The sequence below is a fragment of the Suncus etruscus genome, chromosome 10 (genome assembly GCF_024139225.1).
Source record: "Suncus etruscus isolate mSunEtr1 chromosome 10, mSunEtr1.pri.cur, whole genome shotgun sequence".
NCBI lineage: Eukaryota > Metazoa > Chordata > Mammalia > Eulipotyphla > Soricidae > Suncus > Suncus etruscus.
Window position 1 is genome coordinate 64,721,861 of NC_064857.1, and position 13,030 is coordinate 64,734,890.

The 13,030-nt window shown below is 36.0% G+C and overlaps 1 non-coding gene across 1 annotated transcript; it reads right to left on the reverse strand.

The window, feature by feature from the left end:
• Positions 1-5,213: 5,213 nt before the first annotated feature.
• On the reverse strand, positions 5,214-5,320 carry LOC126021485 (U6 spliceosomal RNA). The gene has a single exon (XR_007499998.1). It is a non-coding gene; the product is annotated as a U6 spliceosomal RNA (small nuclear RNA).
• Positions 5,321-13,030: the final 7,710 nt, after the last annotated feature.

Genomic DNA, 13,030 nt, shown 5'->3' on the forward strand with positions numbered 1-13,030 from the left:
CTGCCCTCGCCCTTGGGGAGTCCCTGGTCCACTCCAGGGTCCAGGGGGGTGGACTGCTCTAGGTCGCCTGCGAGTCCAGAAGGCTGGCCCTATCTCCCCCCGTCTCTTTGGGTTGCTCAAGTTGCCGTTCCAGGTGCCCACCTGTGGGAAGGGACTTGCCCAAATCACTCTCGCAGGCGCTCGTGGTCCCTGGGATGTGCTGGGCTAGGCTCCCGCGTGAGGCAGCAGGGACTCACCCAGGCCTCCCAGGCTGGCGTCTGGGGTCTCCGGGGGATGTGGTGGGCTAGGCGCCCGCGTGAAGGAGCAGGGACCCGCGCAGGCCTCCCGGGCCGGCGTCTGGAGTCTCCGCGGGATGTGGCGGGCTAGGCGCCCTTGTAAAGGAGCAGGGACCCGCGCAGGCCTCCCGGGCCGGCGTCTGGGGTCTCCGGGGGATGTGGCGGGCTAGGCGCCCGTGTGAAAGGGCAAGGACCCGCGCAGGCCTCTCGGGCCGGCGTATGGGGTCTTTGCGGGATGTGGCGGGCTAGGCGCCCATGTAAAGGACAGGGACCCGTGCAGGCCTTTCGGGCCGGCGTCTGGGGTCTCCGGGGGATGTGCCCAGCTAGGCTCCTGCGTGAGGCAGGAGGGACTCACCCAGGCCTCCCGGGCCGGCGTCTGGGGTCTCCGGGGGATGTGGCGGGCTAGGCGCCCGTGTGAAAGGGCAAGGACCCGCGCAGGCCTCTCGGGCCGGCGTCTGGGGTCTCCGCGGGATGTGGCGGGCTAGGCGCCCGTGTAAAAGGGCAGGGACCCGCGCAGGCCTTTCGGGCCGGCGTCTGGGGTCTCCGGGGGATGTGCTGGGCTAGGCTCCCGCGTGAGGCAGGAGGGACTCACCCAGGCCTCCCGGGCCGGCGTCTGGAGTCTCCGGGGGATGTGGCGGGCTAGGCGCCCGTGTAAAGGAGCAGGGACCCGCGCAGGCCTCCCGGGCCGGCGTCTGGGGTCTCCGGGGGATGTGGCGGGCTAGGCGCCCGTGTGAAAGGGCAAGGACCCGCGCAGGCCTCTCGGGCCGGCGTATGGGGTCTTTGCGGGATGTGGCGGGCTAGGCGCCCGTGTAAAGGACAGGGCTGATGGTTAATTTTATGAGTGAATATGACAGGTGTACATCTTTTCATTGAGACTCTAGATTAAATCTGAAAGAGAAAACTCAAGAAAAAGTTTGTCTTGCCCAGTATGAGTGGACCTTAACCTATTTAAGGCTGAAAATAGAACATCAGTGCAGAGGGGGAGAGACAGTGTCCTTATTTTTCCATATTTATTTGGGACACTGAAATTATGCCAGGGACTATGATGATTCTTAGATGTTGAAAAAAAAAACCGTCTTTACAGATTTTCTGTATACTTTGCTAATGGCAAATCATGGGGCTTCTCTGCCTCTGTAGTCAGGTAAGTCAGTCTCTGGTTATGAATCACATCCAGTATTACCTTACTGGTTCTCTCTCTCCAGAGTGCCTGACCAGCTCACAGCAGAATTTCTGATAGAGAGCAACTAATGATCCAAGACATGAGAGTTCAATCCTGGTGATAATTTTTCAGTTTCTGAAGAGTCACTCAACTTGATGCTTTCCAAATTGGAGATAATTCCTTTCTATGAAATCTTGCTCAAATTTTTAATTCAAGGGTAGAATACATTATTATAGCACAAGGCCTAAAAGTCTAAGTAGGAAAGATAGCATTTTCTATGTATGAAAATAGTAAATTAGAAAAACAATAAATACTAAGTCTGGAAGAGTAAGTTTTCTATGTAGAACAATAGTATACTAGAAAAATAAAAAACAGATTAAATAAAAATTCTTATTCTGTCTAAAGATTTTTGTTGACTGTGGCAAGATACCCCCCCCAATTTCTTTTTTTTTTGCAGTGTGTAAGGCAATTCCCTTACCACTGTGCTATCACTTTGGCCCAATTCTTGGATATTTTTATGAAAGAATGGTTTGTGAATTTTTGGTTTGTTGTTTGTTTTTGCGATGAAACTCTTTTTGAGGTGAATGAAATCTTACAGTAGTAATAACAAATAAAATCAATGTCTCTACTCCAGGTCCTACTCCAATCCAATCTTCATCTCCAAGGTCATCCGGTGATTCCCTCAGAACACAATATGCAATTTAATTAAACAGCATAACTACAAAGTTGTTCCTACTACAATTGTTGTTTTTCTTCACAGATGAACTTGTTCATGATTGAGTAACAGTCATACAATGTGCAACTTTCACTAGTGTGAATTTCCCATCACCAATGTCAACAGTTTTCCTCTCACCTTCCCTGATACTCTCCTCCAATTGTATGTTCCCTTCAGTACCTAGATTTTGGGCTAGTCCAATGGGAAATTTGTGTAAATATAACATATATAGGTCCAGAATTACTAACTGCCAGCACTCCAGTCATGTGAAAGGAAAAGGGATTATTTTCATTGAGAATGATATCAAAATATAAGGACTAGAGAAAAACCTTATCCAATTAAACCTTACAAGCAAAATGAGTGGTCCCTTTTGAACTAAAATGAAAATCCATAAATAACTTAAAGTGTAAGAAACATATTTACTATATCATGAGTAAAGTCATATTTATCTTTAATAATGAGATGTGATTTAGGTTCGACTTTCTGACTTGATCATAACTTTTTAAATCATTACAGGTGATGGAGTTTGGAGAAGAGGTAATTGGCATATGAATAACCTATGTATGTGTTTCACTTATTTGTAGTCAAATATTTGAAAATGAAATTTTTTAAGAGCACATATTTAAAATGGAAACTATCTTTTAGTTGTGAGTGTCTTGTTTTCATCATCTGGTGTTTTCATACATTTATAATGATTGAAACTAAAATGTAATTCTATCTAATGCTTCTGTAGTTTACTAGAGCTTGGACATGTATGACTAAATATATTGCATATATTCTTTCACATTTGCCTGTTTCCAGTTATTCTAATCAATTGCTACTCCTATTCACTTTGATTGCATGGTGAGCTAGAAAATTATTTTGCATGTTATTTATTATTTGCATATTATTGTACAACAATATGTACTTCAAATATATTTTACCTCCTGAAGGAGATTTATTTAAATATGATTTCTATCACTATAATTATGCTAAGAAATATTTTTCAAGAGGCACATTAAGCAGCAATATTTTAACTGAATCTGACATATCCTTCATAATTATCTTTGTTCTATTATAGTACCTTACACACTGAATTAATTCACATATGCAAAACCAAAATATGGGCTATAATATCACTGAGCACCAAGAAATTATGCTGATGTCAGATCTTTTACCCAAATCAGCTAACACACTACCATTTTCAAGCATGAACGTCATTTCTTATTAAAAAATATAAGCTAAAATGGAACATGAGAAGCTATTGGCTCACCTCAGTGACCCCTCTTGAACCATTAATTTCTCTGAAATATAAATATGACCTAGGAAATCATATCTGTCAAGATGAACAATTCATCTTTCCTTAGAACTTGAATCATTTACAACAAACTAAATAAATTAAAGCCTGTCATTGACAGTATTATATATTTAGTAAAAAGTTACTATTTTTCTTTGTATAGTGGGCAAGATAAATGTCTTGAGACTTTCTGATACTTTCATAGAAATTATTAATGTAAAATTTTATAAATATAATATATTTTACAAAAATAAAATAAGTATGATTCCTATCTAAATTAAAATTGGTTAAGTATATTTTGGACATTATATTCATTATCTATACAAAATTAACATTAATGTTACAAATACTAATTTCAAAGTACATATTCAGTAGTACTATAAATTATTATAGAATGCCATAAAATCCTTTTATTAATTTTGCTAATGTCATGGTATTTGACTTAGCTAATTCCTAAGAATAGAGGAACTGACTAATCTTCATAGGTCCTGATTCCTGAATTAGGAAAAAAATTTGTTTAAATCCAAGGTAATTTTCTTTTACACTAATATACTATAAAGGGACTGAACCATTTTAAGTTTCCAAGTAGACACTCATTTTAAATTTAATGATATTTTCATTCTTTTAGAATATAGGATATATTTAAACAAGAGTGTAAGAATAATTCCAAGTCTAATAGAAACTCATGACCATATAAATAAATTGGACTGATATATATAATGCCGAGAATTTTTAATTTTAATTTATCATTTTATATACATTACACTATTCTAGTCATTATAATGACTTAACTTATTTTCTTCACTAAGAAATTCTCCATATTTTTGAAGCAATTTATGGACTTCCATTACTCAAATTCACTTTTCTTCAACATAATTCATTTATAAAAACTATTATACAAAAGAAGCAGAGAAAAATCGTTGAAAAAAAGGACTAATGGGAAATTCTTGAAACTCTCTAATGCTCTTTGATGCCCTTTTGATTTTAGGGATGTTTACTGACACAAATTGCTCTTTAGGTTAATTTATAATAGAATGAATTGCATTAAATTGCAAGAGTTTAGGTCTTAAATCTCTCTTTTGCTAATTTTTTTCAGAAAAATATTTAGTTTATTAAACATTTTTTATTTTTGAATGAACATATATAATGTTTACAAGTTATATAAAAATGTATTGACAGCAAGATCTGTAAAAATAAGTTTAGGCCTCTTTTTCCCCTATCTTATCTCTGTTTCTGTCTCTCATGTCCTTCATTTCCTCTTTACACACAGACACACACACACATGCAAACTAAACATTTTGATAATTTGTTTCAAAATGATTCATCTTAATCTCATTTCTAATATCAGTACTCATAATATCCTATAGTACTGTTTTATTTAAATGCAATTCTGATACTCAAGAGACCCACATATCTTGTCTTCAGGCCTTTTCTGTATTTACATTTCAGAATCACATCTAATGACAAGCTAAATATCACAAAGCATAGATGAATGATTGCACCATGAATTTATCAAACCATTAAAAATTTCTACTCCTCCAAAAGAAACTCATTCCTAAATATTATATAGCCTTCCAGTTTGTATTAGGACAAAAAAAACCTTCTAAATTACTTAAAATGTGTATATATATATGTATATATATATACACGAATTAAGATATATATGCATATATATACACCTCTTGATTTCTCTCACAGAAATTAAAATTATAAATGTAAGGTGGAATCTAAGTTTTCTACCATAAAATATGTACTCAACATAACGAATGTCCTTTTTTTTTCTTCCTGAAAAATATGGAATGCTTCATGAATTTGTGTATCATCCTTGCACAGGGGCCATGCTAATCTTCTCTATATCATTCCAATTTTAGTATATGTGCTGCCAAAGTGAGCACAACCAATGTCCTTTAATGCATTATTTCTCTACTGAGTTGGATGGTCCCTATGAGTGGGTCTCCAGGCAAAAATTTTGCAAATGGGAGGCCATAACTTGTTATGAGGTGGTCAGGTGGTAGAATAATACAAGGTCACAGAAAGGAAACAAAGATAGGAGCTGACCACAATTAGGAAAGTTTGAGAAGTATTGTTACTATTTTAGAGTTTGCTTTGGGGACCAAAATTAGCAGTGCCCAGGGATTATTCCTGTCTCTGTATTCAAGGATATTTTCTGATAATGCACAGGTGATTAAATGCACTTCCAGGGACTGAACTTTTGTTCATTCCATGAAAGAACATTTACTTTCATACAAATTATCTCCCTGACCTAAGTAACATTTTTATACTAGATAACAAGAATTGCATGATGAGACCCATTCTTTATTCAGACCTCATTTTCAACCAATCTTTATTCACTTCTTATTCTTCTTGGAGATTGTTATTTAAACCAAACAAATTCATACTTTTAAGATATTAGATATGCATAATGACATTCACTTCTCTAAATATTCTGCTCACATACTTTTGTAGAAATGCATCAAATCACTACCTTCTAATTTTTTATTTTATTAATTTAAAGAAAATGCAACACATACTTGACATAGCAATCATAATACATTTGTTTACAGATAAGTGAAAGCAAAGGCATTGAAAAGAACTTTCATAAAAGGAAAGAAATGAAATTGAAGAGAAGAGAGAAGAAAGAAAGAAAGAAAGAAAGAAAGAAAGAAAGAAAGAAAGAAAGAAAGAAAGAAAGAAAGAAAGAAAGAAAGAAAGAAAGAAAAGAAAGAAAGAAAGAAAGAAAGAAGAAAAAAGAAAGACGAAAAAAAGAAAAAGAGAAGAGAGAAAGAAAAAGAAGAGAGGAAGAAAGAAAAGAAAAAGAAAAAGAGAGAAGACAGAAAAAGAGAAAAGAGGAAGAAAGAAAAAGAAAGGACAGAAACAAAGAAAAAGAAGAGATAGAAAGAAAAATGAAAAGGAAGAAAGGAAAGGACGAAAGAAGGAAGGAAAAAAGAAGAAGAAAAGAAAGGAGGAAGGTGGATAAAAAGGAGTGAGGAAGGGAGTGAGGAAGAAAGGAAGGAATAAAAAAAGGAAAGAGTGGGGCAAAGAAAGAAAGAAAGTATGGGAGGAAAAAGGGAGGTAGGAAAAACAAATAAAATTCTAAAGAACAAACGAAAGAAGAGAAAGAAAAAAGAAAGAAAGAAAAAAAGAAAGGAAGGATTGAAGGAAGGAAGGTAAAAGAAAAACAAAAGAATTAACAAAAGAAAGAAAAAATGAGTCCAAATAGACTGCGTCATGAACATATTTTTCTTTAAAAGACATTTACATAGTGGACTTAATAAAACAAATGCAAACACGTTAATATTATTGAGAAAATATGAATAATTTGCTTCACACAGACTAAACAGCTTGTAAAATTTTTAATAGTAGGAAGGATATATCAGCAATCCTCTTCTTATCATGCATTATATGTGATATGTCATCATATATATCATAATATCATATATATCATAACACTGACTCTTAATTAATGAAGGTATTTATGTAGTTCTAATTATATGATAATTGACCACAAAGTATTGGTATCTTAAATCTAACATAAAATACATCGCTCTGACCAAAAATATCCTAAAGGTAACCAAGAGAACCTAGTAGAAATAAAATTCCCAGTCTAATTCTAATAGAATGTACACACAGCTGTGGTGTGTTGAAATGCATTAGTGGAGCAGTGAGCAGGAGAAATCGATGACAGAGAACCAAAGTCAGAGGACAGAATAATGGATATGTTGTGATGTCTCAGATGTGGCCCCTACGTCTGATACTCCCTGTGGGAATTTGCCTTAATCTATTGAAATCTGCTCATACACCTGTAAATATAGCTAGCATGATTTTTCTTAGTAAAGCTGTGGGCCAGAGATAAACTAATAAAGTACAATTTCATTCATGTATATAAACATTTGTGGTATGCACCAGGCTTTTGAGGCAAAATTTTAATCTATACAATCTCATTACAAGTCCCAATGAACCTTAATTCCATCATTTCTTTTTTTTTTGGGGGGGGGGTCACACCAGGCAGCTCTCAGGGGCTACTCCTGGCTCTATGCTTAGAAATCACCCCCAGGCTCAGAGGACTATATGGGATGCCGGGATTCCAACCACTGTCCTTCTACATGCAAGGTAAACACCTTACCGCTGTGATATCTCTCCAGCCCCTCCATCATTTCATTGTTAAATTTCTCTCCTAAATATTTCTGTAAGCAATTAAACTTGCTATTCCAAATGTTTATTAAATTTTGATAAGATATAAAATTTGATAATGTAAATATTTATGCTTCTTAGGTTTTCATTGAACTTTGTATGTTTTTAGAAAATATTATTAAAGGTATAACAAATATATGAAAATGTAACAAATACAATTATTTTTAATTATAGAAGAATGTAAAAATATCATAGGTACATGCTCAGGTAATGACAAATTAATACAACCTAAATGAATTTATGAAACTTTATAGAATTTGTGTCAAAGATAGCATTTGAGCTTTCATTTACAGATTCTAAATCCTGTGTCCTGATCTGAGTTAATTTATGTCCTTTCATTTGAGGAACTTATACTGTGAAAACTTTTTATACCAAATCATATTCCAAGTGATAAGTTATAGAGGTCACATAGTTTATTTTGATAGTATTGGGTTGAGAATTCAGGCTTTGTATTAGTTTTGGTACTCAACCTCATAATATTATATAAGGACAGTTGGAATTATTAGAGCATAGCATGTCATTACAGAAAATGCAAATTTAGATGGAAGAACAATTTCTGATGTTCAAGTACAATTTCTATGTTCAGCAGACCTAGGTCTTCCAATATTCCCCTTTGAACTCTTTGAACTGTCTATTACATAAGCCATATTTTATGTTAATACATCTCTCAAAGTCCTCAGGTGATGTCATAGAGAAGAAGGCTATAATCTCTTCAGTTACTTCTAATTTTAACTTTATTGTTTTTTTTCTTTTTTATGTAATGGCTAAGAAAATAACTACACATATGCTTGAATCTCTACTAACTATAGTTGACATCATAGTTTCATAATTCCTTATACACATGAAAATTCTCAATGATCTCTATAACTGTTAAATTGTTTAGAGACATTTATGTAATTCCACTGGAGAATAAGATGTAAAAGAAGAGAATAAATATGAGGGAAATAAAAGACCATAGAGAGTTGGCTTAGGGCTTTAAGGATCTAAGTTTGTGGAATGTTATGTCATAATGTTACCCTCAAAATGTGCTTTGCCATCATGGAATGTCCCCTATGATAATTTAAGTACATGAGACCTGTTAGGATTTTAAAAGGCTTAGCCATAATTAATAGAATCTTATTTTTGTTTCTTTTTTATGTTTCCTCAGAAAGTTTCAGTTCCTGATGTTTTTATCTAAGTAGCTTGAAAGCATCATTGAGTGTAACAATATGGAGGAGAGAGTATGTTTCAGGAAGATGTTAAATATTTTATACAAAATGCACACTCTGTATGCTGTTTTCATTAGTTACACAAAGGATTGACTCATTGATTAGCTTAATTTGTTAAAAGGACAGCTAGATCAGAAAGATGCAGGGGCAAGATTCATGATTATTTCTTAGATATTGTTTTCAAAGTGTAAAATCTAATCTCCACAGATTGGGACAGGGCTGTAAATACTATTTTAAGAGGCACAGGTACCACAGGAGAAAGCTCACAGAATTTGGAATAAGATAGATTTCAGCTCAATTCCCAATTATATCACATACTGTCTCCCTTAAGTACAGTCACATCACTCAGTGATGGTGAAGCTCACATCATTTATAAAATGTGATTAATATTGGACACCTCTTAAGAGTTGCTTAAAGATTACATAAATATGACATAATCTCTTAGTTATGTTCTAGACACATTAGTTATTTTCTATGTATTTCAGAACATGCTGTCATGATGGTGTTATTAAGAAGGCAATGACAAACAATCAACTTTATGTTCTATTTCTATGACAGTCTGATTAGCAAGATGAGCAAGTCTTGTAAAGTCAAGCTTAGCATCTTCTGTGTTCAGGAAAATGTTCAAGTTCAGTTACAAGTTCTTGGACTCTCTTTTTTGATACATACATCATGGATGTGTTCTCCACAAATTCATTACTTTTTAGCATCCCAACCTGAATCACAATTCTCGATCCACTAGATATTTGCAATGAATTTAGTAAAAGTGTAAGAGCAGCACAGAGTGAATGGAAGCTGAAATGATTTGCTGAAACCAGTGAAAAAATAAAAAGCCACAGTATAGTGATTTTGCCAGCCTCCCTTAAGGGTTAAGCAGAGGAAAAATTCACCATGATTCCTTACAGGAGAAAAGCATGCAACAAAACTTGGAATATTGGGGGTAGAAAAAAGATTTCATTACAGTAATATTGGAATAAATAAAACCAGATAATTAAAACACCAAACATCAACCTCTTCCCACAGACTGATCAATGGCTCCATATGCTGATCTTCAGGGAATTGGAGTCTACAGGTATTGTTCATAAGATCAGCTTCCCAGAACACAGCTCTATTGAAATGTGATCTGTCTTCTAAACAGACAACCATACAAAGATTCCTTAGGTATTAAATAATCACGTACAAGCTGCAAATTTTCAGTTACTATCAGCAGTATTTGTGTAAGGTAATAAGGAAAAGGAATCCTAGATTCCTATAAAACATTGCAACCACTGGTCTTTCCTTTTTTACATATTTTCTTTCCACTGCCCTAGAAAGTGGAGTAAATTCTCTTTAAGACTTTTAAAACCCAAAGTTCAATATTCCTTTTAATGTTGGTTCTGACTTTGTCCTAATTTTTCAATTATAAAGGCTACTGCAGAAGCAAGGACCATAACCTCGAAAATGACTATCCTTCCTTCTTTATAGTTTTCCCCACTTCCATTGTATCAGCTGAATTTTTCTCCAATAACTGGTTCTATACCCTAATACTAGAAAGATCATCATTCTCCTGAGAAGCATAGGGAGATTGGATGACAAGGTCCCTAGATGGTTCCCCTTCAACAGACATGTTCAACTAGCCCAAGCTTTCCTTCATCATTCTCCTGAGAAGCATAGGGAGATTGGATGACAAGGTCCCTTGATGGTTCCCCTTCAACAGACATGTTCAACTAGCCCAAACTTTCCTTATTGGGTCTTAGGTTTTTTCTGTTAATAAGTTCAAAAGCAAATAGTCAGTCACTGCTTTTGTGTAGACCCACTATGAAAATGACCTCTCTTTCTCTTCTATCTATTTAATAATGGATGAAAAAATTTCAAACTGTTGTCATTATCATAATTTTACAACACAGTCTCCAGAAAGCAAATCTACTCTTACCAAACAAATATCACATGAGCAAAAAAAAAAAAAATGAAGTGAGCTCAAGTATATATTTTCTTTTGTTAAAAAAAAGATAATGTGGACACACAGGTGAGTGTGACCTGTTTCTGTTTTCTTCTCTGTCCACCCCCAAATGCATCGACAATATAATATAGCACCATTCCTCCCTGCAAAGGCACACTAATAAAAGGGGAAATTCTACATATAAAAACGAGCTCTTATCTATCAGGGATAAGAACTCATACTTGTTTACAATACAGGGATATCTCCCACCTTGAAAATATGTCATGCAGATCCAAATTAGACCCCAGGTGATTAGACACCATCCATCCAGCCTTGAACCCTGGATCCCAGACATAGAAACGACAAAGTTCTTCACAACAGCTATGGGAAACAAATCCCAACTGGGACATCCTTAATACTGCTGGGCCACCAACAAGTGCCAGCTCTAATATGATATCCTGACAACAAAGAAAATGGGAACAACTTGACCTAAGAGCAGGTTATCCTACCTCACCAGCTAACGATAAGACAAAATCAGAAGACTTGTCACCCTTTGGTAGGTCCAAAAGCCAAGATCGCGATTCACAGATGACTGGCTACTAGAACCATGACTGGACTGTATATATCTTGGGACGAATAAAAAAAGCCCAAGTCTAGGGTTTGAATTACGACCTGCACAACAACCATGATCCCCAGTTCCAGAGGTCTGGTTGAGACAATTGCAATGGAATGGGGCTTCTGGAAACACAATGAAAGATGCTATCCTAGGTTCCCTCCTAGGATCAGTGCAAAGACCAAGACCACCAAGCACAGAAGATGGATTAAAATGACACTGAGGGAACAGAACTTCTAGAACCACAAAGAAAGACTTCATCATAAATCCCACTCCTGGACCTATGCAGATACTGAGACCTCTAGATACAGAGGTCTGATTTTATCACCCAGAAGGAGCAAAAGCCTTCCAAACACCACGAAAGCACCAAGGGGAAAGTAAATGAACCTGAAAGGAGTCTATAGTTAATCCCATGACAATATACTCAAAGGGTGGAGAAACCCCCTATCTCTTAGGCCAAGTGAATTTCTTTTTGAATGACCCCAATATTTACTGTGTCATTGCAGGAGAGAAAAAAGGCAAAAAACACAAAACATTTTTTATTTTTTTATTTATATATATTATTTTTTAAATATTTATTTTCTTATTATTTTTTATTTTTATTTACCTATCTACTTGTCGATTTCCTCGTTTTGGTGTGCTTATTGAAGTTGTTGTCCCCATTTACATTTATGTTTTTCCTTCTTTTCTTTCTTTATATGCCCTGCTATGTTTTTTTTATCTCAAGACCATGGCTATTTTTGTGGTGTTTATCATTGTTATTGTTAGAGTGCTCACTGGATATTTGATACTTCTTTTTGTACTGTCGGGGTGTTACACCTTATTTTTCTCCTTCATCTCTCAAACCGATGATGAGAGCCTCTAGAAGGATTCTGCCCATTTATGGCGTATTAGACTTTTACCCCAATTTATTATTTTTCTCTTCTTAAAACACAACCACATAACTTGAACTATCTATTCCTGCATCCCAGTTAGAGGGGGAAATAAGGGAGGCACCAAGACCAAATAGGTGCAAGACTACTAAGTAGTCAACTAGGTACAGAGGGGACCACATTTTCTAGCAGCCCCGGGGGTGAGGGAGGAGGATTTGGGAGGTAGGACGAAAATGGAGGTGTAGGGAGAACAAATCTGTGATGGGAATCCCCCTGATTTTATGTAAATATGTACCTAAAATATTATTGTCAACAATATGTAAGCCACTATGTTCAAAATAAAAATTATATTTTAAAAAAAGATATTGTGTGTGCAGAAGCAAAGCTGTGGCTTATAAATTCTGGCAATTATAATACATTTTTAAAACGCTCAATGTCAATTCTGCCCCATATCTGAAATGATTATGTCCTAACAAGCAGTATGTTATTTTTTACCTCTTAACACAGTTAAGATAAGATGGTTAATGTAGTCACTTCAGGATACTCTCTACAGAATATAAGAGGCTGGTTGGTTCATACAATTAAGAATACTTGCCACAACTGTGAAGTCTGAAAGTTCATGATCAATGTGCCAGTAGATTAAGTGTCTTCTGAGAGCTTTTTTGTGTATGCAGCCAGCCAATTTCTCACATTATATACAGAAAGAGAAGGAAACTTTGATGTGTCTTCCTCTTTTTTTAAGTATAATACTCCTAGTAGAGCTTCACCTTGAGGAAATCATGTAAACATAATTAACTCATCTT